This window comes from Rhineura floridana, chromosome 3 (assembly GCF_030035675.1).
Source record: "Rhineura floridana isolate rRhiFlo1 chromosome 3, rRhiFlo1.hap2, whole genome shotgun sequence".
Lineage (NCBI taxonomy): Eukaryota > Metazoa > Chordata > Lepidosauria > Squamata > Rhineuridae > Rhineura > Rhineura floridana.
In genome coordinates, this window is record NC_084482.1 from 195,382,036 (window position 1) to 195,408,612 (window position 26,577).

At 44.4% G+C, this 26,577-nt stretch overlaps 1 protein-coding gene and 1 long non-coding RNA gene across 6 annotated transcripts in view; one reads left to right on the forward strand and one right to left on the reverse strand.

Moving 5' to 3' along the window:
- DDR1 (discoidin domain receptor tyrosine kinase 1) overlaps positions 1-5,485 on the reverse strand; it is a 79,354-nt gene extending 73,869 nt beyond the window's left edge. For 3 of the 5 annotated variants that reach the window (XM_061619234.1, XM_061619229.1, XM_061619230.1), the window contains exon 1: positions 5,163-5,485. The gene's annotated coding sequence lies outside the window, so the exon portion shown is untranslated. Of the gene's footprint in view, positions 1-2,371; positions 2,391-5,162 lie in introns of those variants that run through there. The other 2 variants (XM_061619235.1, XM_061619232.1) reach the window with 2 other exon arrangements.
- A 282-nt stretch (positions 5,486-5,767) lies between these two features.
- Positions 5,768-25,599, forward strand: LOC133382406 (uncharacterized). Its single transcript, XR_009761951.1, has 3 exons — positions 5,768-5,918; positions 24,502-24,666; positions 25,251-25,599. It is a non-coding gene; the product is annotated as an uncharacterized LOC133382406 (long non-coding RNA).
- The last annotated feature ends 978 nt before the right edge of the window (positions 25,600-26,577 follow it).

The window sequence follows — 26,577 nt, forward strand, 5'->3', positions numbered from 1 at the left end:
CTGCAGGAAGAAAAAAAAAATAAATGGGGAGCGCAAAACAGAGCAATGAGGACTAAGGATACTGAGTGCCACAGACTGCTAAGTTGGAAGAGAGGTGGGCGAGTACCAAAAATGGAACTGCATGTCCTGAACAAAGGGCATTACTGGCTGGCTGGAACTCCAAACAGGAGCACACCACACTGCATTTTGTTCCAGGTCCTATTTATATCCCATTAGTAGCAGACTCGTACCTGGTGTTGCTTGAGAATTCTAAGAAACCAAAAAAATCAGTGCAGTTTTTAAATGAATGATGTTTTAAAAGGTTCAGTCCACCATCTTGACTCCAAACATCAACAAAAACCTGTTCCTTGATCTCAGGGGCCATCATGCAAAATTTGGTTAAGATATCTTAAGAAGTGTTCATATACATTTTATTTATTTATACATATATAAATTATTTATACATATATATATATATATATACATATATCAGCAGGCCTCCTGTTGTAGCATTTTGCCAACCTCCTAATTTGCGCAGACTGTTGGTGAGAGCTATGCTTAAGCCACCTATCACCAATCCAGGGTCTCATCCTTGTCACTCCAAACACTGTATCACCTGTGTGTACCTCAGGGAGACAGCCACTTTTACAAGCACTAGGACAGGCAGGACATATTACATCAAACAGAACATCACCTGCAGGTCCTGCAATATAGTTTACATCATCGAGTGCAAAAGACCAGGATGTCATATCCAATATGTAGGAAAGACCACAACTGACCTACGCACGTGCTTCAGGAACCACAAGTCGGCAATTTTGACAAAAAAAGTGGAGCAACCAGTTGCAAAGCATTTTAACATCGAGGGTCACAGCCTGTTGGACTTTTCCATAACAGCGATAGAGATGCCAGCAGATCCAGCAGCATTGACCAAAAGGGAGAACTCTTGGATTTACTCTCTGGACACATTGGCACCACATGGCCTGAACCTGGAGGACAGTACCACCACTACTTAGCTTTTGCAAATGAAGCCCCTCTGAGCATTCCATCCTCAGAGCTCTATAACTGCCACCTTGGTAACAGCATTTGTATGTTGGCAGCTGATGAAGGCGGAAGCTGAAACGTTTTGTTAATATAATAAAAACCTCTGTTTGGTTAATCACAATTACGTTCATATATATTTTAGGTGATTAACGGAATCCTTATAGGGATCCAGAGCAAGCTTGAGTGAAGTTCTGTTTGTTGCTTTCAAAACTGTCATATATATATATATAATAAAAACCTCTGTTTGGTTAATCACAATTATGTTTATATATATAAACATAATGAAGCCCCTCTGAGATTTCCATCTCAAAGCTCTATAACTGCCACCTTGGTAACAGCATTTGTATGTTAGCAGCTGATGAAGGCAGAAGCTGAAACGTTTTGTTAATACAATAAAAACCGCTGTTTGGTTAATCACAATTTTCCAAGATATATAGGAGACTATTATGATTAGGAATACTATGTATTGCATTTCTATTTCACCTTTCTTGCAAGGAGCTCAGGGCAAAACACATAGTCCTTCATGTGGATCTGCATCCCCACAGCCCTATATGAGTTCATTCAGAGAGAAGTCCCATTTTGCTCAAAGAGATTTCACCCCCTCAGTTAAGCACGCACAAGATTTTGTAGTCCTAAGGTCTACTCGGGAACCAAACCCTGAGCAACTTCAACCCCTTCTTCCAGCCACCACTGGTGTGGGTGTCTGAATGTGGAGGGAGGGCCCATCTATTGTAGGACCCCTTAGCCAGGTGCAGTACGTCTCTGCCTTCAGAGGCACACATGACAGCAAGTTATACCCTCATCCTCAATACTGGTAGAGCACTATATTTTTTCTTGAAAAAAGGAAGCAGGTGCAGAAGAGGAAAAGGAGGGACCAGGATATAACATTTCACTACATAACTATACACACAGGTTAGCAGTGCAAGCCTATGCATGTTGATTCAGAGGTAAGATCAACTACAATTAGTTAGTTCTGCCTGTCATTGGCTCTGGCTCCACTTATCGTTGGCCTCTCTGCCTTCCCTCAAATCAACTTGACCATGCATTAAAATGAGCAGAAGAGGCTCTCCTGGTGGTTCCTGCGTTAAATGAACTGTGTAGTGTGGGGGCCTATGGAAGAGCCTTTTCAGTGGTGGCTCCTTGTCTGTAGAACAATCTGCAAACTGAAGTATGTCTTGCCCCAGCCTCAGTTTATTTTAGATGCCATATTTTTTTTAAAAAAACACCTTTTTTGGGGGGGGGTTAAAAGGCTGATGGGTTGTTTGTAGGATATTGTTAATTATGTAACTTATGAGAATTGTTTTAAGGTTTCTGTTTATAATGTATTTTTGTAAACTGCGCTGAGACCTACCACAAAAAGATGCTGTGTGGGCCAGGTGTGCTGCTTTTCAGAGTTCCAGACACTCCATTCCTCCACCACCGCAGTTTTCCATTTTCTGTCCCAACAATCTGCATGCCGTGGGCTCTAATTGCACTCCATTGTCATTAAGCTGTTTCCACACACACACATACCCTTTAAGTTTTTTTCCCCTTAAAGATATATTGTACTTCTACAAACCTTGGGATTCCCCCTGCTAATGACTCCCTCTTGGGCATGGGTGGTGCTGTTTTGGCTACACAAGCAACAGCACTCACACCTGAATTAGTGATGGCTGGATTTCATTGAGACTGGCACGGCGGAATGCAGGGAGCCCGAAAAGTAGATGGAGCCAGAGCCAATGCCAGGCGGAGCCAGTGCCAACCAATTCTGGATTTGTCCGAATCCTCCTCCCTGCTGCAATCTACCAGGGCAACATAGGGACTGAGGAGGAAGGTGGCAGGCAGCGTCACCCCCTGGAGGTAAACAAAAAGGAAGCAGGTGGAGACTGGCTGAAGGCTGACGGGTTGGTGGGTGGGGCAGTGCCTCATTCGCCATAATGGATCACCTCCACTGCCCTCAGCACTAGAAACAGAGAGAATAGTGGCTATATGGAACTTCCATATTTATACTGAGCAAGTAGGCCACTGAATTCCAGTTGCTGGGCAGCAACACTTGTGCAGTGCTCTTGCCTTCATGCCCTGCTGCTTTTGAGCTTTCCCAAAGGCATCGTCTGGTCCACATAAGAAGTTCCCTGCTGCACCAAACTCCAGCACCCTCTGCTCCCAAAAAAGTAAGGGGTCTCAGACCCCCATGACCCTGAACCACTACACCTCTTTTATACCCCTTTGCCCCTGAATCAATCCATCTGCATGCACAAGGTTGTATCCGAGTTTCATTCAGAACAGACCCAGTGAAATTGATGGACCTACCTAAATGAGCCATATCTATTAATTTCAGTGGATCTCCTCTGAGTATGGCTAATGCTTAGATAAAACCCAACATCCCAACTGAAGGTCAGAACCCCTTCATCAACCCCAGGGGGCTTCTGGCTGCTTAAGCACAGTTATTACAGGACAAGGTGGTTAAAAAGCATAGGCACTCAATAGACATGATAAATACTAACCCTAATAACAATAATACATAACTGTATATAGTGCTTCTCCTAAGTGCTCAAAGAGCTTTCCATGCATTATTGCTCTAATAAATCTTACAACAACCCTGTACGGTAGGCTGGTAATGGAATCCCGATGCATTAGATTAATAGTATTAGTTTTTAAGTGTAAGTGCATGGTTGCTGTCTCAAAACGCCAATGAATTATTTGACATCGTTATTAACCTAGCATTTCTTGGACTTTCTCCTATGGAGAGCAGCTTCTTTTTTTCTGCTGGAAATGAGAGGGAATGCTAAGATGGCATTTTCTGCACACAGGCAGGAAGCACAAAAGCTCACAACCCACCTGCCTTTCAAAACAGCTGCCGTCACCACTGAAAAATGGGAAACGAAGAGCAACTTTACCCATGCTGGAGTTTCAGGCTCCCGGCTATAAAACCTCACCGTAAAAAACCCAGATGAAGGGGGGGAAACATCATTCAGTCAAAAGGTGGAATCTGATCTCAGTTTTACAAGATACACATTGTGAGAAAATGATATCAGAATTGACACGAGTGCTAAAATAAAAGGTGTGTGTGGGGGAGTCACATTTACCTGAAAAACTTGTTTTTTCCTCATTGCACGATGCCGGGAGGCGGAGGAGGCATAGAACCTAGCCGTAGTTACCTTATGATGTTTCAGACGTGAGAAAATCTATACATACTGATGTGCCATCTCTATCATGTGTTGTTAGATGTAAACATACACTTATCTGCAGCAATTTATGTATTTATTTATCTCTATATTTCTTTCCCACATTTCTTCCAAGGAGCTCAAGGTGGTATGTATATGGTTCTACCCCTATCCATTTGAACCTCACAACAACCCTGTGAGGTAGGTTAGGCTAAGAGATAGTGACTGGCCCAAGGGCACCCAGTGAGCTTCCCGGCTGAACGGGAATGGAACCCCGGTGCCCCAGATGCGAGTCTAACCACTGCACCGGCTCTCTTGGTGCAAATCGCCACCCCACTGAAATGAACAGGTGCAGCTCAGGTTCTTGTCCCACACTACTACCTCTTTCGCCCCAAAAAGAGAGATAAAAGCCATGTACAATTAAAAGCTGCCAAAATCTAGCAGAAACGGATTTCAAAAACCATGCCAAATACATACAAATCATTTCGTACGCGCCTGCTTTGCTGCGTGTATATACAATTGTGAATCCAGTCGTACGCAGGACGAGTTGTACTCAGAGTGCATACTAATTATCACCCCAAAGCTCATTCCGTTCGTCATGTTTGCCGCAGCTCTTAATGGTGAGCGAAAGGCACTCTGCCCATGATCAAGGATACTCTCTTCATTACTTCACACGTTCTACGGCTAAACCCGAGACTGGGAAGATTCTGTTGCTTAAACGCTGGTAAACCCTAAGCCCCGATTTGCCCCTTAACTCCAGAGGGCACCCAGTTAAAGTCCAAAATCCACTGCCCTGACACAAATATACAAAGGAGGGAGGCAGCAGGTGACTCTGCCTTGAAGACAAGACGGGATCAGGAACTTAGAAGAAGCTCCCCTTTATTTTCCTTTCTTTAGCCTCATGCCTCGACCGAGTTCTATCAACAAATAGCATTTAAACACTTTTAACCCCGGCTCAAGGTTGCACACACAAAAAAAGGCGCACAGACGAAAATTTACCTTTTCGGGATTCTCCTCTTCAAACCAAGCAGCGTTAAATCCACCCCATTACGGGACGGGGTAAAATACGAAAGAAAAAAGAAATATAATAACTCCGCAAAGACTCAGAGACGGCAATCCACCCTGAACTTTTGGGGAGCTCGCTCGGTAATAATAATAATCCAGTTGGGAGGAAGACAGGGAAGGTGCAGAGAAAGACGGTGGGAATCAATTGTGCAAGGAACGGGCCAGCCAGAAACGAGTCCCGCTTCCCTCTGGCTTGCAACTGGCGAGAGAGAAGAGAGTCGTGCTCTGAAGTTGCACAGCCAGTTGCTCGGGGCTGATCTCATCCCGCAGAATTTGCATAACTCTCCCCGGTCGCTCGCTCCCCCTCCGGTGGGGCGGGGCCTCGGCTGCTGCCAGCGGCCGGGTGGTGCTGAAAACAATTGCAATGCAGCGCTCCCGCCCACTCTCCCTTGTTCCTTCGCTTTCTTTCCTAGATCCATCTCTCTCGTTTTACCCCCCCCTCCTGCCTCTCTGAAATTAACTCACGCCTTTTTGCTCAGCTGTTGGCAGGAGGTCTCTCTCCCAAGAGAGGCCCCCTCGCCTGGCGTGGTGGCGCTGGCAGCAGCAGGAGGAGGAGGAGGGAGAGGAGACGCTGCCGCCGCTGTTACTGCCACTCCTCCTCCTCCTGTTTTGTAGCCTAAGGCGAAGTTGGGACTCCAAAGGTCGGGCACAAATGATCTCCGCCCTCGGGCTCTTTTGTCTGGAGAGAAGGTAAAGGATTATATCTTTGTGAGAGATAAAATAAAGCCCCGTTTTAAATCACCTCTTCTGCACCCTACTCAGATGGGATTGGGAGGCTTCCTTTCAACACTCAGGACTCCAAATCAGAATTGGCATCATCATCATTATTGTTATTATTAACAATAGTAATAATAAATTTCCATGGTCATGCCCCGAAGCAAGTAGAGGCGAGGATAAACAGTGAAAGAATATGTGGATATTTTAGATACGGGTACTTCGTTACAGTACGTTATGAGACACTTATTATTTATTATTATGAGACACTTATTATTTATTTTAATGTTAATCATAATGAACTATGCATAACAGAGTGGAAATTCCTCCCCTTTTTTAAAAAAATCATGGCCTTCCTCCAAAGAGCTCAAGTTTATTTTGTCCTCACAACAGTCCTTTGAGGTAGGCTAGGATGAGGAAGAGTCAAAGTCACTCACCAAGACTGGAGTGTAGATTTCCTCAGTCCAATTCAAACATTCTTAACATCACTACACCATGCTCGTTCTCACTTTCTAATCTAGCACATCGTGGAGAGAGGTGGCACTTCTCAGAATTTCATCTGCAAGAAACAGAGGGAGCTTACAGTCTAAAAATACATAAAAGTTATGAGCCACAGAGCTGATTTCACAGATTACAAAAGGAGGCTATGCATACCCACAGAATTTGAATCCCAGGGGCAGAACATCCAAATGGAGTGTCTGTCTGTCCATCTCTCTCTCTCTCTCTCTCTCACTCACACACACAAGTTAGCAAGAGTACAATTCTATAGGAAGTGTATTTACTGCATTTATATTTCACCCTTCTTGAAAGAGCTCAGGGTAGCATACATGGTTCCTCCTCCATTTTATCCTCATTATGACCCTGTAAGGTAGCAGTTAGGCTGAGAGTGACTGGCTCAAGGTCACCCAGTGAGGTTCATGGCCCTGTGGAGATTTGAACCCAGGTCTCCTTGGTTCTATTCTGACACTCCAACCAATACACCACACTGTCTGTCTGTGTAAGTCCCCCATTGAAATGAACAGGTGCTGCCCTATATTTTGGTAGGGCTTAGAAAGGAGAACCTTCTGGGGGATTGTGCCCATGACTCAGAACTGCTGCCTCCAAGACTGCGTACACACACTTAAAGCACATGGCCTCCCCCAAAGAATACTGGGAACAGTAGTTTACCCCTCACAGAGTTACAGTTCCCAGCACCCTCAGCAGACAACAGCTCCCAGGATTCTTTGGGGAAAGCCATGTACTTTAAATTATTATTATTGTTATTAAATTTATAATATTCTGCCCTTCCTCCCAGTAGGAGCCCAGGGTGGCAAACAAAAACACTAAAAACACTCCAAAACATCTTAAAAACAGACTTTAAAATATAATAAAATAAAACATATTTAAAAACATCTTTTAAAAAAAGCTTTAAAAACATCTTACAAAGCAATTCCAACACAGATGCAAACTGGGATATGGTCTCTACTTCAAAGGCTTGTTGAAAGAGGAAGGTCTTCAGTAGGCATATATATGGTGTGTATAGAGCCCAACTCTTGCTATAATGCCAGCTAAAATACATCACCTGAGGCATCTGCTGCTCCTTCCCTCACAGCCTTTGGTTACAGACTTTCAACATGAGGGAAACTCTCAGGCTGCATTTATCATGGGGGCCCTCAGACTACTGCATCCTCATTTGGGGTTTTTTTTTAATGCATAGTTTATTGGTTTTTCAATTTTTTCTATAATAATACAAGTAACAAGCAAGAACAATAAAAGAGCAGGGAGAACAAAGCAGCAAAACAGTTATTTATTTATTTATTTGATTTATATCCCTCCCTTCCTCCCAGCAGGAGCCCAGGGCGGCAAACAAAAGCACTAAAAACACTTTGAAACATCATAAAAACAGACCTTAAAATACATTAAAACAAAACAACTTTAAAAACATTTTTATAGCTTTAAAGACATCTTCTAAAAAAATATTAAAAATATAGTTTTAAAAAAATGTTTTAAAAAATGTTTAAAAAGCAATTCCAACACAGACGCAGACTGGAATAGGTCTCAACTTAAAAGGCTCGTTGAAAGAGGAAAGTCTTCAAAAGGCACCGAAAAGATGACAGAGATGGCACCTGCCTAATATTTAAGGGGAGGGAATTCCACAGGGTAGGTGCCGCCACACTAAAGGTCCGTCTCCTATGTTGTGCAGAACGAACCTCCTGATAAGATGGTATCTGCAGGAGGCCCTCACCTGCCGAGCACAGTGATCGACTGGGTATATAAGGGGTATCCTGGTCCCAAGCGGTATAGGGCTTTGTACACCCAACCTAGAACCTTGAACTAGACATAAACTAAACATAAAATCATAAAACCATTAAGAAAATCAGACATATGTTTTTTTTAAAAGAGAGAGAAAATAAAAAAAAGAATAAAAATAAAATAAATTAGGAGAGAAGGGGTTGGATAGAGAAGGGGAAGGAAAGAGAGGGACTAGGCTCTGGCCGAGGCCCACATGGCGAAGGGCTCATGCAAACTTTAAATAGGAGTCCCAGATCTCAGAGTATTTGTGTTCTTTTTGCCTCTGGGTAAAAGTAGCTATTTCATATGCAGCAAGGGAAGAAGGGTCCTCTGATCAACGAGCCATGGGGGAGCCGTTCAATCCTTCCAGTGCTGTAAGACTAGTCACTTGACTACCAACAATGCACACAGGGTCTAGCTACAGTGTCCCTGTGTCAGATTCCAGGACATTGGGATATAATGCAGTAGGACAGGAACATCTGAAAAATTTAGAGATGTTCCTAGGACCGAGTTAATGAGTGTAAAGACTTTTGCCCACAACTGGGCCACTCCAGGGCAAAACCAGATCATATGTTTCAGTGCTGCCCCCGTCTCACCACAATGCCAACATGCATCAGGCCTCTAGATCAGGGAGTGCAAAGCCCTCTTGCTCAGTCAGCAGTTGCATCTTTGAGGGGGAGATGCGGACGAGAAGTGCCCCCCAAAATTTGCAGAATAAAGAATTAATTTGGGTAAAGTAGCAATGAAAAACGGAAAGTGGAATGTCTCATGTGGGTTGGGCAGCATGTACACCTGGAAAGCCATGTCTAGCCACCTGTTACCACATGACCAAGGCCTGGTCCAAACATCCAACAGAATGAAGGGGTAAGAACGGACTGTACCACTTTAGGCTCCAGGTGGGAGATCACATTTTTGAATGCTCCCCTAAGTTAAAAGCTCTCTGTAAATAGAAAACCAGCACAGTAGAGGAAAACTCTGGTCTAGCTTTTCTCACTGTTAAGCTGCAGACTGTTCACTAATGTCATTCTTATAGGTTCATTGTTGCATATTTAAGGACTGAGGGAAGTAACCAAACCCCAAACTCTGTTTGCTCTTAGGTAGACCTGGATCTGCTAGGATCACATATTAAAGGGGGACGTGTCAATTTTTAGAGCAAAAGGTGAAGGCAAGGCTAGCTCCAGAGCTGGGGAGCCCTTGGTGACCTGTCTGCTGGTGTCCCCCCATCATTGTCGGTGCTACCCCTCCTGGACTTAATTTGGCAGCAGTACTCTGATCAGCACTGGGTGGCGGGCAGCATTTTTATTTTACGCAGTGTCATTTAAGGGCCACTGTGGGAAATCAGAATGGTGACTTACTCCCCCCTTGTGCTGATCAGTGTCATCTAAAAAAAGTTTAAAGTGGGGAGGGAGGGATGGATGGCATGCATCAACAATGAGACCTGTTGGTGGGTCAGGATTCAGGACCCATTACTGCAGGGGGAAAACTTTGCCCACCAAATGTTGTTGGACTCAAACTCCCATTAGCCCCAGGACGCACGGCCAGTGGTCAGGAATGATGGGAGTTGTAGTCCAGCAGCACCTGGAGGGCCACAGGTTCCCCATCATTGAACATCATTGCATAATTTTGTAAACCGCTTAAAGACTGTTTTAAGTATTAAGGGCTTAATAACAATAATTAAAAATAAATAACTGGCTTGCAACCTGATCTAAGGTGGGTTACAACAGCAGCACTATCACTTTACAGCAATAGCGGCTGGTGGCTCCATGTCAGTGTTTCAGTGGAATCCTCTCTGGGTTTTAGTCCAGACTTTCAATGAGTTTTCCAAAGTGCTTCAGTTTGGACTACCCAGAGCAGATTCCACTGCCTCACTGACGTGGAGCCGCCAGCCGGCTCATGTGGTGAAGGAAGAAGATGGTCCCCAAATTCACCCAGGCAGATTGAGTCTGAAAAGGTGAAGATTGCTGCCCTGAGGCAGAGAGAAGAAGAGGGAGAGGGAGAATTTTAAGAAAGAAGTGGCCAACAGAGTCCATCAAAGGTGGGGTGTTTTGGGGGGGAGGGGGTGGATTGCATGAAGCAACCTTCCAGGACATGGAGAGTGAATCATGCTGTGATCAAACCCAGAATTTCCTGGCTTCAGGAATGACTTAGATCCTGCTTCTGTGCTGGCTCTGAGCTTTCCACAATGTCTCTCTGGACTGGAAATTACAGAATTAGTAAGAGTGAAAGCTAAGCTGGCACAAAAGCAGAGCCTGACGGTATGAAAGCATTTCTCAAGGTTAAAGGCTTTCCCTTGATTATGGTTGAGTGTGAAGCCAGTCAGAGAGACTGATTGTTAGTACACATGGATGTTGCTCATTTTATTTTATATATTGGGAAGGGGGGGTTGACATTTTGCAAAACTTACGAGCCTGCCAGTTTTTCTAGGAGCCAAATTTGATGGAGAGGAGATCTCAACATGCCGGAGTGGGGAGGGTTCCTGTTCTAATTGTTGTGTGCTAAATGCTAATCTTCCCACACTCTCAGAGCTGTTTTTACATTATTACCAGAGGGGTAGCCCTGTTTACCTGTTACAACAAAACACACTAAAAATGAGAGAGAAGGGGAGAAAGAGAGAGCGCTCTGTGGCATCTTAAAAGCTAACCAGATTTCTTGTGACATAAGCTTTCACACATCTGATGAAGAGGGCTCTAGTCTATAAACGTTTATGCCATAATAAATCTGTTAGTCTTTATAGTGCCACAGAACTCTCTCTCTCTCTCTCTCTCTGTGTGTGTGTGTGTGTGATTATTATTATTATTAAGTCCCATCTTCCAGAGCTGTGCCCTAGCATTCAAAGAGGCTCTGGCGCTGTGCCTCAGGAGGCTCTGGTTCAAATTACGGAAGGTTTTTCAAACAAATTAATCTATGGGAGCTTACAGCCTGCCTGTTTGTTGAATATTCTTCACCCTGATTTGTTTGCAGAGAGGTTAGACAACATTGTCTACTTACTGCGCATTCATTCTGATTTGTTTCCAGAAAGTTAGGCTGTGAGCACACTAGTTGCCAGAGCAAAGCATTTCCGTTAGCCACACCTGGAGGGGGAACAGATTGACCTGCCGATCAGTTGCGAAATTTCTTTGAAGCTGAATTTTTTAAAAACACACTCAAGCTGCTCCCACCAGATTTTACAGTAAAAAGGGGGTTGACTAGCATCATATGCCCCCGTTTTTCAGAAGAGGTGGAGACTCACTGGAACCAGCAGAACAGTGAGTGTGTTTCTACCCACAGATGACACTGCAATTGCATCAAGCATTATCACACACTTTCCAGTGGATTTTCCCATCACTTTTCTTACTGCAAAGTTCAATCTTTTGGGGAAACGGGTTTGTTGCACAGTATCTTCCAATCAACTATTAGTGTGCAACCTGAATTTGCTGGTATGTGACAATCCCACCTGAAAATAGCGACAGTCTGGGAGCACCCTATGCCTTTCTTATCCTACTCCACGAAGCTAAAGATGGTGCACAGCAGGGATGGAGAACTCTCTGGCCCATAAACCAGATTAGGTCTTCTAGGGTTCCTAATTTGGCCTGCAAGGCTGTTTCCCTTCCCTGGTCGTAGCTATTTGCTCCACTCCTGACATCACATGATATTACGTGTGGAGCAGGTAAAACCTGCTCAGAGTGTAAGCCCCACTGGGATCAGGTCCACTTGGGGGCTCCCAATCAGAGCTCCCAAGTGGAAACAATCCTTGCTGAAAGCAGGGCTCGCAGTCGGCGCTGAATTTAAATTCAGTCCCAGGTGCTAGCCCCACTTTTGGCAGGAATATTTGCAAGCCCAATTTGAATTCAAGCCATGACTGCAAAGGTAGAATGGAAGAATCAGAAATGCACTTTGAGAGCAACCACAATCTGCTCCCAATTCTTCCTTTAAAGTTTGAACCACCTGATGTCATATGGTGTCAGGTGATTGACAGGTGGGTGATTTGGATAACTGTAGTGGGAGAGAGCCTCATAATGTAGTGGGGGAGAGAGAGACCCATAAAGCCTCTGTTTGCACCATTGCTGTCTGAACCTGGCAAATAGATGATCTCATTAAAAAGAAGTAACAAAATGACTTATGGCACAAGGATCCCCCACTAGGATGTTATGGGATAGTGTTATTTTGGCTTTCCTGCTGCTGACTGAACGTTTTTACTGATCTCTGACCACTAACTTTTTATTGCATTTTATTACGTTTTTTAACTGTACACTTTATTGATTATTTTCATGATTTTTTTTATATGTTTTGATGTTGTGAGTTGCCTTGAGGGCCCTTAATAAGCGGAAAAAGAGGCTCCAGGTATAATTATGCAAGCCAGAGCAGCTAAACAGATGATGTTCACACATAAGGAAAGAGATCAGCTCAGTGAGTCTCTGAATAACCATTTCCTGATTGTTGTCCACTGCAAAATCTGCAAAATATGAGTAGGGCTTGGACTCTCAGGTCGCTTCCCGGGTTACCCTTTTATTGAACATTCATCTTCACTTGTTTGCATAAAATTTGCAGGGAAGTTAGACAACATTGGCTATTTATTGAGCATTCATTCTGATTTGCTATGCGAAGTTATGTCAAGCGGCTGCTATCCCACACTTTCCAGTGTGTTTTCCTTAATGCAAAATGTCCAGTTTGAGGGGGAAGTGGGTTTGCTGCAGAAAAGCACAAAATTAGTTTTTATTGTGCAACCTGAATTTGCTGGTATGTGATTGAATCCCAGTTGAAAATAGCAACAGTCTGGCAGCCTTCTCAGACTTCCCAAGGTTCAAGGTAAAATGAAGGGAGCAGTTGGCATTTCAACAAGCTTCGTGCTCTTCTCTGCCACCAGCGAGATGGAACCTTTGCAACTCAGCTACTTTTAAATTAAAGAGCAGACAGGATCCTGTTTGCACGGATCTCCTGTGTCATGTCTAATTTGGCCCGTAAAAAACGGAAAGGATTCAGAGGAGAGCTGCATAGATGATTACTAGTGTGGAATGCATGATTAACGCAGGGGGAAAAGTGGAAAGAATTAGGCAGGTGTAACCTTGCGTTAAGATTAAGGAGAGCACGGGTCATAATTTTCCAAGAATCAGGTAGACTGTTGTAAACAAGAAGAAGGCTGGGACTCTGAGAGATGGGTCGAGCAGCAATGCAAAAGTTTGCAGTGCAGAGGAGCAGATTCAGGTTATGCAGCATCAAATACCATAATGGTATAGTAAAAGGGCCTCTCCTGAGTGGTGGTTTTTTGTGGGTGTATTCTGCAACATATCACTGATGCAATAATAGCACTTTTGCGGTGGATTTAAACTGGACCATCCATACATCATTCAGTTTTATTAATTGTTCTGTGAGGCTTCCCTGATGTTACTACATTATTGCTGTCTGGAGGGGCACTATAGCGCAACAGAAGTGGAACAACAAACAAACAAATCTCGGGACATTTGAAAAGTACTGGATTTCAGAAGTAAGTTATGGACATGCACCAACTGGAAATGCAGTGGTATGTCTGGCTCAAAACTTTTGCTGGTGCAAAGAGTATTGAAAGCAGGATCACGTACCAGAGCTTGGAAAAGTTACTTTTTTGAACTACAACTCCCGTCAGCCCAATCCAGTGGCCATGCTGGCTGGGGCTGATGGGAGTTGTAGTTCAAAAAAAGTAACTTTTCCAAGTTCTGTGTATAACTGTCCTGATACCATCATGTGCAGAAATAATCATGAATGCACAATAAAAAGGGTGTCTAGAGGGGCCCTAAATCTGCAAGAGGGGAGAGTGCTCTTGCACCCAGGTCCTTCTTGTGGGCTTCCCACAGACATCTGTGAGAACAGAATGCTGGACTAGATGGGCCATTGACCGGATCCAGCAGGCTCATCGTATTTTCTTATGTACAAATTGAACCTGCAACAAAGTGATGCAGTATGGAGTGCTCTTCTTCTGCATACTCCATTGCATTCCCCTCTCCCAGCAATTAGTCAGCAATGCATCTGTGGCCACTGAGCCCACTCGGTCCCATTGGGTTGTAAGGGGGGGACTTTCTCCCACTTAGGATTTGTTTTTTTCTCATTTTTGTTTTATTGTATTGCATTTCTGCAAACCTTGGGGTTTCCCAGAGCCTGTTGATATCTCCCTCTTGTGCATGGGTGGTGCTGTTTCAGCTATAGAAGCAGCAGTACTCATCTCTGAACACTGGAAATAGAGCAGGGGTGGAAACCTCTGCCTCGCAGTCCAGTCTTGGCTCACCAAGGAGTCCAGTTTTCCTCAAACCATGCCCATTTATCAATCAGTTGGCATCACTGTGTGGCATCAGCTAGTGGGCAGGGTTCAATCCTGCTTGGGGCTGCTTTGCCAGCACATTCCCTGTGAGGAATGGGCTTGCTGGAGGAGCAGACCCCTACAGAGAGCAAGTCTGAACCCTCCGCTCATCAGCTGGTGAGTGGAGAGTTCATTCCTGCTGGTGCCACTTCACAAGTGGTGAACCAGATCCCTTCCCCCACCATCATGATGTCAGATGATTGACAGGTGGGTAGCCCACAGGGTTTAGGGAACTAAGGATCTGGCTCTCTGGGCCAAAAAGTTTCCCACCCCTGAAACAGAGGGAGCCATGATGCAGACACAATTGGAAAACTGTACAGTTCTGGTTGCCCCATCACATAAAAGTGATATTGAAGAAAGTGCAGGAAAGAGCAACTAAAATGAGCAATTTTCTTAAAGAGGAAAAACTAAAGCATTGGGAGCGACAAGATAATTTTTAATATATTATGGAACAACCTTCACCGAGCTGGTGCCCTCCAGATCTTTTTGACTATGTCTAGCCAAATGCAGCCATACCATGTTCGGGCTGGTGAGAGCATGGCTGTGCTGGCTGAGGCTGATGGGAGTTGTAGACCAAAACATCTGGAGGGCATCAGGTTGGCCAAGGCTGTTGTGGACAATGAGGAGAGAAAAGAGAGAAATTTCTGCCTGCCATCATAATACTAGCACAGCAGGTTCAGGACAGACAGAGAGAAGTCTTTCTTTTATGCAAAGCACCATTACCTTGTGTAGTTTACCGTCACAAGATACAGCGACAGGGCCAGGTTGTCAGTGGCTTTAAGAAACAAACAAATCTTATCAACAGCTATTACTCTTGTGATATCGAAAACTGGAACACCCATATTCAGAGGCAATATGTCTCTGAGTGCCAGATACTGGGGACAAACAGAAGGAGTTCATCACCCCCTGCTTGCAAGCTTTCTTCCAGTCATGGCATCCAGCTGGCGACTGTTGGAGGCAAACAGTGTAGATAGACCTTGATCCTCCAAGGCCCTCCTTATGTTCCTTGGTTTCATTTCCTAATTGTAAGAAAGTATGGGCATTTGAACCAGTTGTGAGTTGTGGAAGCGTCATCCCTGGAGGGTTTTCTGTTATTATTTCAGTGAGGAGACTGTTTAATGAGCAGCGTTACTTCTGTTCTCCCCAAACAGGCAAGGATGCTGGTGGCTCAGGTGGTAAGGCACCAGAGAATGGCTGATGATGGAGACTCTAATTCCCAGCACATTCTGGTTCTTATACTACCATGCAAAAAGCCCCATGTTCAATCCCAGGCATCTCCAAGTAGGAATACTCCTGTCTGAAACCATAGGGATCCACGGCTAGTCAGTGTAGACAATACTGAGCCTAATGGACCAATGATCTTACCTGGTTTCAGTCAGCTTCCTGTGTTTCTGTTTAAATCAGCCCTTCATTCAGAAACATGGGGATTAGCATCTTGCTTTATTTTTAGTGGAAGGACCATAGTTCAGCGGTAGACCACATTCTACGCATGCAAAATGTCCCAGAATCCATCCCTGACAATTTCAGGTACAACTGGGAAGCTCCAGTCTAAAAACATGGAGAGCCACCGCCAGTCACTGTAGAGACAACACTGAGCTGGATGGACGGGTGGTCTAACTCAGCATAAGACAGCTTCCTGTAAAGCAGCTACTGCCCACCTGCCGAAGATGGCACAGGGAATTGCACAGGGATGGCAGGGAAGCCAACATGGTGCCCTCCAGCTGTTGTTGGACTACAACTCCCACCATACGTGAGCATTGACCATACTGGCTGAGGCTGATGGAAATTGTAGTCTACAACATTGGGGGGCACACCACATTTCCTACCCGCGGGCTACATGGATGTTTAATGCCTGTCACATGCTGCTTGTATGGTTCCCTAAGGTATGTTCCTGAGCACAGATAAATTCAGAGTATTGGGTGAGATGGATCTTTGGTCTGACACAGCATGGAAATGAAATGCATACATTTTCTTAAACATTTGGATATGGGATAATCAGTAATCGTTCAGGTACCTTTCCAACTCTCATGATTCTAGAGTGGCAACTCCCATTCTGAATGTTGGGGCACACAATTGTGCCACAAGCAGATACACACACAAATTAAGTAATTAAAAGTTCAAGTGTGACCAAAGCCCATAATCACAGAGGAGGGTGACCATTGTGTCTCTCTGTGATTTATGCTGTGGCCGTTCATCCAATCATCCTCCACCACGATCAGCAATCCTGTATTACACACAGTTGCATTATTACTCCTTTCAATGCAGGGGCACAGCGGAATTCCCTGCCCTCAGAGGAGGATGCTCATTATGTTTCTGGATGAGTCTGAACTTTGATCAGGAGGTACGCTAAGAAAAGTGGCTTGTACATGCACATATAGGCTGGGTTCCTCTGAAGGCAGAATTTTTTTCACTTTCTAAAATTAACCCTTTTGGGGGTTATAAGGGAAAAGTATGTCTGTAATTTAAATAGAGAAAAAAGTAAATCTGACTGTCAGATGCTTGGGGAATGCTGAGGGGGTATAACCTACACTTGGGAATCAACAGAATGTGAAGGGAAAGGTAATTAGAGAGCTGGGAGCAAGAACCACAATCAAGTCAGGCACTTTTTAAAAAAAATATTTTAAGAGCAGCCGTGGGAGGGGCTCAGTTTGGAATAAATCCATGGTATTGGGAGAGGTTTAACTCTGCTCACGGCACCATTTCAAATACTCTCTGAAGCTGTTATTATAAAGCAGGCTTGGCTAACTTTTTAAGGCCTGAGAGCTGCATCAGCAACTTGCAAGCCCTCTGAGGACCACTTGCCAAGGAACGACATCCCCATCATGGCTCTGTGTTGGGCAGAGAGATTTGAGCGTTTCTACCCAGTTCAGTTCTATGCTCTGTCCCAGAACACTCCCACAGGTGTCTTACACTCCACTACCACCACCCAAGTGTGGGTTAGGGTGCTAGCACGAAAGGCTTGTTGGGCTGGATCAGGCCCACAGATCACCAATTCACCCTACCTGTTATAAAAGTCACATATACCCTATCACCACCCACGGCTAATACCAGCTTCCAGTGAGCATAATGGGGGAAAGGCATGACAGAAAAGGTTAAATTAATTCCCCTCCCCACACTCTGCACTACAGCCCTGATCCAAATTGCCCTCTCCTTGGGACAGTTGTAAACAAAGGGTCCATCCACACCATACATGTAAAGCACTCTTATACCACTTTAACAGTCATGGCTCATCCACACACACACAAAGACATACACACAGAATCCTGGGAACTGTAGTTTGTTAGGGGTTCCGGGAACTGTAGCTCTGTGAAGAGTATGCTACAGTTCCCAGAATTCTTTGGAGGAAGCCATGACGGTTAAAGTGCTATAAATGTCCTTTAAATATATCGTGTGGATGAAACAACAGACGAAGTCTGTCCAGTACGGTGACGTAATAATGGATCTGCTACATCACTCATCTAGTTTGGATCCTGGGATAACAGGCTCTTGTCTTCAAAACAAGAAGGGCATTCTGCTGAGAGTTCGCCCTCCTTGAGAGTTCCTGTGCAGATTCTCTGCCACTCAGGCACTTGATGTAAGAGGCCCCGGCAGGTAAAACATCAACCCCAAACAACTTATTTAACAGCAGCAAAGATCTGAGCAGGGCAGGTCTAGACGTCTCCTGCTGGATTAGCTGGAATGACTCAGAGCAGCTGGAAGGGGAGAGGGAGACACGCAGAAGCTGGAATTTCAAGTGGGTTACACAGCAGGGGGGAGAGGCAGGGAGACGGGACTCCCTGGGTCCCCAAGAGTGCAACCTAGCACATTAAAGCAGGCGGGGGGGGGGAGAAGCTGGCGGAGGTGACTCTGGGCCTGGATATTCCAGGAAGAGGCTGGGGAATTATCTCGTTAGCAATGTAAGGTAGATGAGGTGCTCTCTGGGAGGGGAGTTAGAGTCAAGCTGGGAGACAGAGTCCCTGGAGGTGAGGGAAGAGAGAGAAAGAGAACATAAATGGTACAGTCTGTCTATGTACATAGATCGCGAAGGCAGCAGGGAATCCTGGAAGCTGGACTCTCGAGTTGTCTGGGAGGTGGCAATGAATGGAATGGGCCGGCCCTGTCAGAAGGCAAGGGGAGGAGGCTGCCTTCAGCAACAGTTTTTGGAAGTACCATAGCTCAGGGCTAGCACCTGCTTTGCAGGCAGAAGGTTCCAGGTTCAGTCCCCAGCATACCCAGGTAGGGCTGAGGGAGACACTTGCCTGAAACCCAGGAAAGCTGCTGCCAGTCAGTGCAGAAATTACTGGCCCAAATAGGTGAATGGCCTGACTCAGCATAACACAACTGCCTATGTTCCGAATTATATAGGGCTGGGAGAGACCTCTGTCCGAAATCCTGGAGAGCTGCTGCCAGTCAGTGCATACAATATTAAACTGAATCAGGAGTCACCAACCTGTCACCCACAGGCTCCATGGCACACACAGAGGCCTTCAGTGGCACCCCTAGCAGGTAGTCCAGAATCTGAATTTTCTTTAAAGAAAAAAAAGCAAATCTCTAGCCCCCCTAGAAAGAAAGTTGTAGAGCAATATGTACAGGTATTCTTCTAATCAATTTGCGTGAAATGAGCTAGCCTAGCTGCTCCCGCCTGTCAGTGTTATTAGCCAATGAATGAAGTGAGTTGTTTGGACACCAGGCCGTAGGAATCCCTGGGGCCCTAAAGAACTGCTGAGGGTTGTTAGGAGACCCCTATTCCCCTCAAAAAGCTACAATTCCCAGAGTTCTCTGGGCAAAGGAACTGATTGTTAACCCACTCTGGCAATTGTAGCTCTGTGAGGGAAATAGGAGTCTCCTAACAACTCTCAGCATCCTTCACAAACCACCCTTCCCAGAATTCTTTGGGGAAAGCCACGACTGTTTAAAGTGGAATAATAGTGGAATAAATGTATGGGGTGAATGTAGCCCTAGTCTCACTCTCAAGCAACTCACTGGACAGCCCTGTGATGGTTGTAAGGCAGCTGTCCCAGCAGCACACACTGATATTTCTGACTCATCCTTTTCAATCCACCATGGATGAAACATCTTGTGCCAGCCTGGTTGAACACAGATTTCACCAGGCAGGTAAGACATACTTTGCATTTTCAAATCCCAGATTCAACTGATATCTCCAGTCAAAGGATTGTGTGCTGTTCCTGGAAAGATCTTTGTCTGCGGCCTTAGAGAGCTGCTACCTTTAGGGAAGGAGAAAGAAGAGCGACGGTCTGACACTGTGTAAGGAACAACCACCAACTCCAGTATGTATGTACAGACTGATTAGTCACAACATTCCCAGCATGTTTCAGTCTCCTTTCTTCGAGGGGGTACTCTTCAGAACAAAGCTCTGGGAACATCTTACTTCTGTTCCAGAAAGTTTGGCAAGCTGATTCAATACGGGACCAATTTTTATGCTGAAGAGAACACTGAGGCTAAAGGGAAAACACCCACAACAATGGCTAGGAAGAAAAAAGTGTCGAAAAGCAAGAGAAGGTGGGAAGGAACTGTATCAACCTGCCTTGCCCAAACGGCTGGGGAAGACAGGTTGGTACATCTCCTCATTCCCTGGCTCTTGCCTGGTTTGTGTTTCCTTTCTCCCCAGTCTCCATTTATCCTGGGATGAACTGGAAGGGTTGCCTTGTGGTTCAGGATGATATCTAGGGAACTCCCCATAACCCACTGTGTTCTAGTTGTCGTGTGTGTCCTTGCATCAAGCAGCCATGATGCCTATGCTCTGTCTCTAGTCTCCACTGTCAGAGGCAGTATGATTCTGAATACCAATTGCTGGAAACCGCAGGAGGCAAGAGTGCTCTTTTGCGCTCAGGTCTTGCTTGCAGGCGATAGTGGACTAGATGGGTCACTGGTCTGATCCAGCAGGGCTCTTCTCTTATGTATAATTTCCACTAGAGGAGGAGGAGCTTTTCATCTGGACATTTCATTATTCACAAGACAAATAATGTCATTTTTGTCAGAATCCAAACTGCAGTGGAACAGAAACAGTATTGTATGCAACAGACATGGTTTGGAATGGAAATCAATACTTCCTTGTATCCCTAGTTCAGTTGCAGTAACAATCATAGCATGCTCTTCATGCCATCTGTCCCAACCAAGAGTGGAATAAGACACTAAACCAAGTATGGGGAACCTTTGGACCTCCAGATGTTGCTGAACTACAACTCCCATCATCCCTGGTCCACTGATCATGCTTGCTGGGGCTGATGGGAGTTGTAGTTCAGCAACTTCTGGAGGGCCAAAAGTTCTCCACACCTGCACTAAACACGAGGCTTGCTTATACATGTGGAGAGGTGACACATCCATAGCACTGGTTGCACACTAAGCATTACCTCATGCCTACAGTCAGCTTCATATAGTGGTTGTAGTGTCACACTAGGTCTGGGGAGGCCCAGGTTCAAATCCCCACTCAGCCGTGAAGCTCATTAAATGACTTAATTTCCATATCTCAGTCAGCCTAACATACCTCACAAGGTTGTTGTGAGTACAAAATGGCAGTGGGGGGGAAGAACCATCTATGCTTTCTTGCATTCCTTGGAGGAACAACAGGATATAAAAAACATTTCCCCAGATGGTTGTGCTTGTACAATGGCAAGGAAAAGTTAGTCTGCATGTGCTCAGAGGCACCTTCTTCCTAATTATTACTTCACATATTACAGGGCTGAACCCCAAGACTGAAAAGAGGTACTGGTGCTTAATAGGATCTGGCTCAAATCTGGCCCTGTTCCCATTGCCTCCCAGTCTTCCTCTCCAACCAATTAAGCCAGGGATGGGCAACCTTTTCAGGCCTGTTGGCACATTTGCAAACCAGAGAAACAGACCACCACACACAACACATCCCACAACCAAGCACACATCACAATCTATATCCAGATATAAATTTTGTGAAATAAATAAATAATATATCAATCTTTTAGCATGGCAGCACCTACACTTCGGAACTTCCTACCCATTGACATCAGACAAGCACCGTCACTGTACTCTTTTTGCTGCCTGCTAAAAACACTTTTGTTCAGACAAGCCTATCCAGACATGTAGAAGCTGACATGCATTTTAATCTGGTTTTAGCTTAAGTGTTCATCTGAATTACATTTTGAATTTTTCAAATGTCTGTTTTTAACTTTTTTATTGACAATTTTCATACTTGTTTTATTTTTTTGTAAACCACTTAAAGGTTCTGTTTATAATCAAGTGGTATATACATTTTGGTAAATAATAATAAAAAATATTCTGTTGGCTGCCTTAGAATGTTTCTTCAAGCCTCATTTCAAAAGGAGGAGGGGGCACCCTGCAGGCACCAGGAAAGGCCTCTGAAGGTGCAGGCGCGCCTGCTAGTGCCATATTGGCAACTCCTACACTAAACTCTGCACCCACCACAGGAAGCTCAGGAGGCGCACTCCCCTAACCCATTAAATTCTGCCTTGCTCCAAAAGGACCCAAGAGACTCTGTTCTCCATGTCTCTCAATTTCTTCCACACCTTCTAAAGGAAAGGCTGGATTTAGACTCACCATTTCCATGCACATTGTGCGGCTGAAATCGTATTAGAAATCAATAGTTTCCCATGGGTTGTGCTTCAGAATAATCAGGATACGGAAAAGAGGGGGAAGCCGTCCTGTCTGGAGGGATGAGTCTGCCAGCATGGAACCATATGAAAAGGTGGGGATGGAGAATGAGAGGAGGCAGCTTGTAAGTCAGGAGGATGCGCCCCCTTTGTGCTGAGACTTCAATGAGTCCAATCAAGCAACCACACTCCAGTGCCTCTGACAGACAATCAGCTCCTCCCAGCAGGGCCCTCCACTTTCTGCAGAGTCTCTGGAAGAAGGGCTGAGGGGGGCATTAATTTGTGGAAGGAGAAAGGTGATGTGAGGGGGAGAGGATGCTTGAAAAGGAAGAGATGTGTGGGAGCCACTGATTGAACTACTGGCATATCTTCACCACAAGTGCAAACTGGCTTAATAGCCATACTCGGAACATAGGAAAGGTGCCTTACACTATTTGTCTATGTAACATAGGATTGGGAGAGAAAATTGATTCAGTTCACGTTTAAAGCCAAAACTATCAAACTCACACTTTCCAAAACAGTATGAAAACCAAAACACAGCCATCCTTCCAAATTCACACTTATCAGGGTTTATTCTACGCTTTTCCCCCCCTACTGAACAAGCACATTGTCCACCACCAAACTAGTTAAGTGATTTGTCCCATAATATACTATTAGGTCTTTTTGTGTGACAGTACTCACCAGTACAGATATGAGTACTGGCACCTCATTTTTTCACAAAAAAGTGCAGACTATTAATATAAGGTTATGAAGATTTGAAAGGAACTAGTCTTTATCTTCATTTTCTATTTCTTTTTATTGTTTCTCATCTCTTTGTTTTTTAGAAATTACCTAGCTCCTTATTAAATCATTCAACTGCATAAAAACGTTTTTTACCCTGCACAAAATGTGTCTAGCTGCACACTAGCATAAACCCTGGCACTTATTTGAATTTCATTATGCAGTTCTCCAACCAATGTGTACAAAAATGAATATATTATGGGAAAATGTGTATAAAATGAATAGATTAGAAAAAATAGGATACAAAATTGCATTATATTAGGAGAAATTGCTTGAGGAAATGTGTATGTTTGTCAAAACTGCCTACAATAATGTGTTTAATTGAGAGACATTCACACTAATATGCTAGAGAATTTTCATGAGGATTCTTTTTATTTTAAAAAATCACAAATTGCTACAGAAATGTGGAGAACTGAATTTTAAGATTGGGAAAATGAGAAACCGAGAGAATGGGAACGGGCAGATTATTCCATTCCTATTGTAGCATAACTATCACTAGAAGCTAAAATGATTAAACTGAGGTTGTCATACTTTGAACACATAATGAGAAGACATGATTCACTGGAAAAGACAATGATGCTGGGAAAAACAGAAGGGAGTAGAAAAAGAGGAAGACCAATCAAGAGATGGATTGATTCCATAAAGGAAGCCACAGACCTGAACTTACAAAATCTGAACAGGGTGGTTCATGACAGATGCTCTTGGAGGTCACTGATTCATAGGGTCGCCATAAGTCATGATTGACTTGAAGGCATATAACAACAAAGCTCTCCAAGATCTCACATGGAGGTCTTTCACATTAACTGCTACGCAAAACTTTTTTCTTTTTAAGTGGAGATGCAGGGCATTGAACCTGGAACCTTCTGCATTCTGGGGACTGAATCTGGAGGAATCTCCAGACTGCTTGTTTTGCATGTGTCTTCTGCAACATGTCACTGATGCAATAATAGGGCATTAGTGGTGGATTTATACTGGACTGTCCACAGAACATTCTGCTTTATTAGATGCTCCCCCAATGTTACCGCAATACTGCTGTCTGGGAGGGGCACTCTTACATTACAGTGCAACAGCAGGACAAAAAACCCAGAATATTTGTGGCATTAAAAGGTACAGGATTTCAGGACTGATTGGAAACAAAGCAGTATGTCCACTTTGAAACCTTTGCAGGCTCTAGCAGTAGTGGAAGTGCGACTGCCTACAACTGCCACAACACCATCATGAGCACCAACTATCCTGAGCGCACATTGCAAAGGACATCTGGAGGGCCCTTGCATGTTTCTGCATGCAAAGCACATGCTTTACCACTAAACTATGGTCTCTCTCTGCTGAGTCATTCCTCCCACCAAGAACCCTGGGAACTGTAGTTTGGGGGCAGGGACAAGGGCTATGTATCTCTAATTGAGAATTCAGGACTCTCACCAAACTACAGTTTCCAGGATTCCGTGGGAAGAGGCATCTCAGTTCCATTGGCATAAAACTGATTTATGTGTCTACTGTAAATATGGTCCTACCACCAATGGAATAAGGCAGATAGGTCTCCTTTAATTTGGGGGGAATTTTTAACAGATTATCCATCTTCTCAGCTTTTTGTATCTGCACTCTGTTCTTTTTCTTAAAACAGTACAGCAAAAGAACAAGGAGCTACCATAGACTGATGGGTCCATCAAGTCTGGAGTGATATGATCCAGTGTGACATGATTAAACTGGGGGGTAGGGAAGCCCGCCTTGTAATCTGCCCTCCTGTCTTCCCTGTTCAAGATACCACAGTTGTTCACATTAACCAGAGGTGAGGAATCTTTTTTTTCTGTCAAGTGCCACATTCCCTTGGAGGTAATCTGTTGGAGTCTGATTGCTGGGGGGGTGGGGGTGGAGCCAGAAGTGGGTGTGGCCAGATCCCTTCCTCTCTCTTCCACCCATTTCTCTTCTCTCTCTGCCACCCACCTTCCAACCATTTCCCATCCAGTTTCAGAGTAATAGCGATGGGTAATATTAAACTAAGCTGTTTAGGTGAGGAGGAGTGAAAAAACAGAGCAATATTGATATGTAATGTGATGGCCTTAAAACACAAAAGAATAAGAATAATTAGGAGGAGGAGTAATAGAAGTAGCAGAATAGCATCCCTCATAATGAAATTTTAAAATTGAAATTAGAAAATCATTGGCCATGACCTTTGGCTTCTGCAACATAATGAAATCTTGAATCCTGAAAAAAATTCAAAAATCAAAACGTCAAATACTTATTTCCCCCAATATTTTCAGTTAGTGTATAAATTTCAGTTTAGCTCTGTCCCTGTAATTGCTCAATAAATGTAAGCACCAGAAATGCTCCCTGTCCCCTTCCTTAAAAGGCTTTACATTTACATTTAAACAGACAAAACGGGTAGAGAAAATTGACAGAGGTCAAGGATGGACAAGCAAAAGTAAGAATGGGCTGAAGGAAAATCACATGGATGTGGACCTTCAAGCAAGAACTACCTCTCCTTCTCAGGTCCCAGGCTTGGGGTACAAACCTGGTGGTTAGATGCACTGCTACAGTGGGATTCTGGAAAGGCTTGTTCAGGATTTACAACACACAGCTGATGATAATTATTTTCCCCTGAACAATGAGGACTAAAGCTGCAATTCTCAGGATTCTAAAAGAGAGCCCACAGTCACCTAGGCTAATCAGCCAACTAGACATTTGAATGTGAATTAATTTAATCTTCAAAACTGTAACTAGATCCCCCCACCAAGCCACCCACCCATCCTTTTACGGGTAGTGGTCCTTGACTTTTGTGAATTTTGGCCCCTGGGCTTGGATAGACAAGTACAGTGGATAAGGAGGAATGGAGTGATTGTCATCTGCTGAAGCTCAGCTGCATAGCAGTGCAACACCTGCATACACACTACTCTTATCTTCAGACAGACTCTTCCTCCTCTCCAAATCCCAGACACCAGAGATAAGAGCAGATGGTTCCAGTTGGCTTGCTGGAAGCTGCAATGTCATTTTTTTAAAAATTGTTCTCTTCTGAAAGGGAAGCAGCTCAGCATACTTAAACTATGAACCATGTGCCAGCTTGAAACCTCCTCAGCAAAAAAATGAGGGTTGTTATGACTGGCATATCTTTGTCTCTCGTGCCCTTGTTCTTGGCCCAAGCCACCCATTCTCAACTAAGGGCTGGCAGCAACATGGGCCTTAGTTTCAACCACCTCTGGAAGATGTAAAATTCATGGAATCCTAGAGTTGGAAGGGGCCTATAAGGCCATTGAGTCCAACCCCCTGCTCAATGCAGGAATCCAAATTAAAACACACCCGATAAATGCCTATCCAGCTGCCTCTTGAATGCCTCCAGTGTGGAAGAGCCACCACCTTCCTAGAGAACTGGTTTGATTGTCATACCGCTCTAACAGTTAGGAAGTTTTTCCTGAAGTTCAGCCAAAATCTGGCTTCCTCTAACTTGAGCCCATTATTCCATGTCCTGCACTCTAAGATGATCGAGAAGAGATCCTGGCCCTCCTCTGTGTGACAACCTTTCAAGAGGTTGAAAGAGGATCAGAGCTGCCATCCTCCCCTACTAGGAATGTGGGAGAAATTTAATTCAGTTCACATTTAAAGGTGAACCTACTTAATACACATTTTCTGAAACAATGTGAAAACCAAAGCATAGGTCCTCAAATGCAAAGGTGTATCACTGAACACTAAAGTCAGGATCATTCAG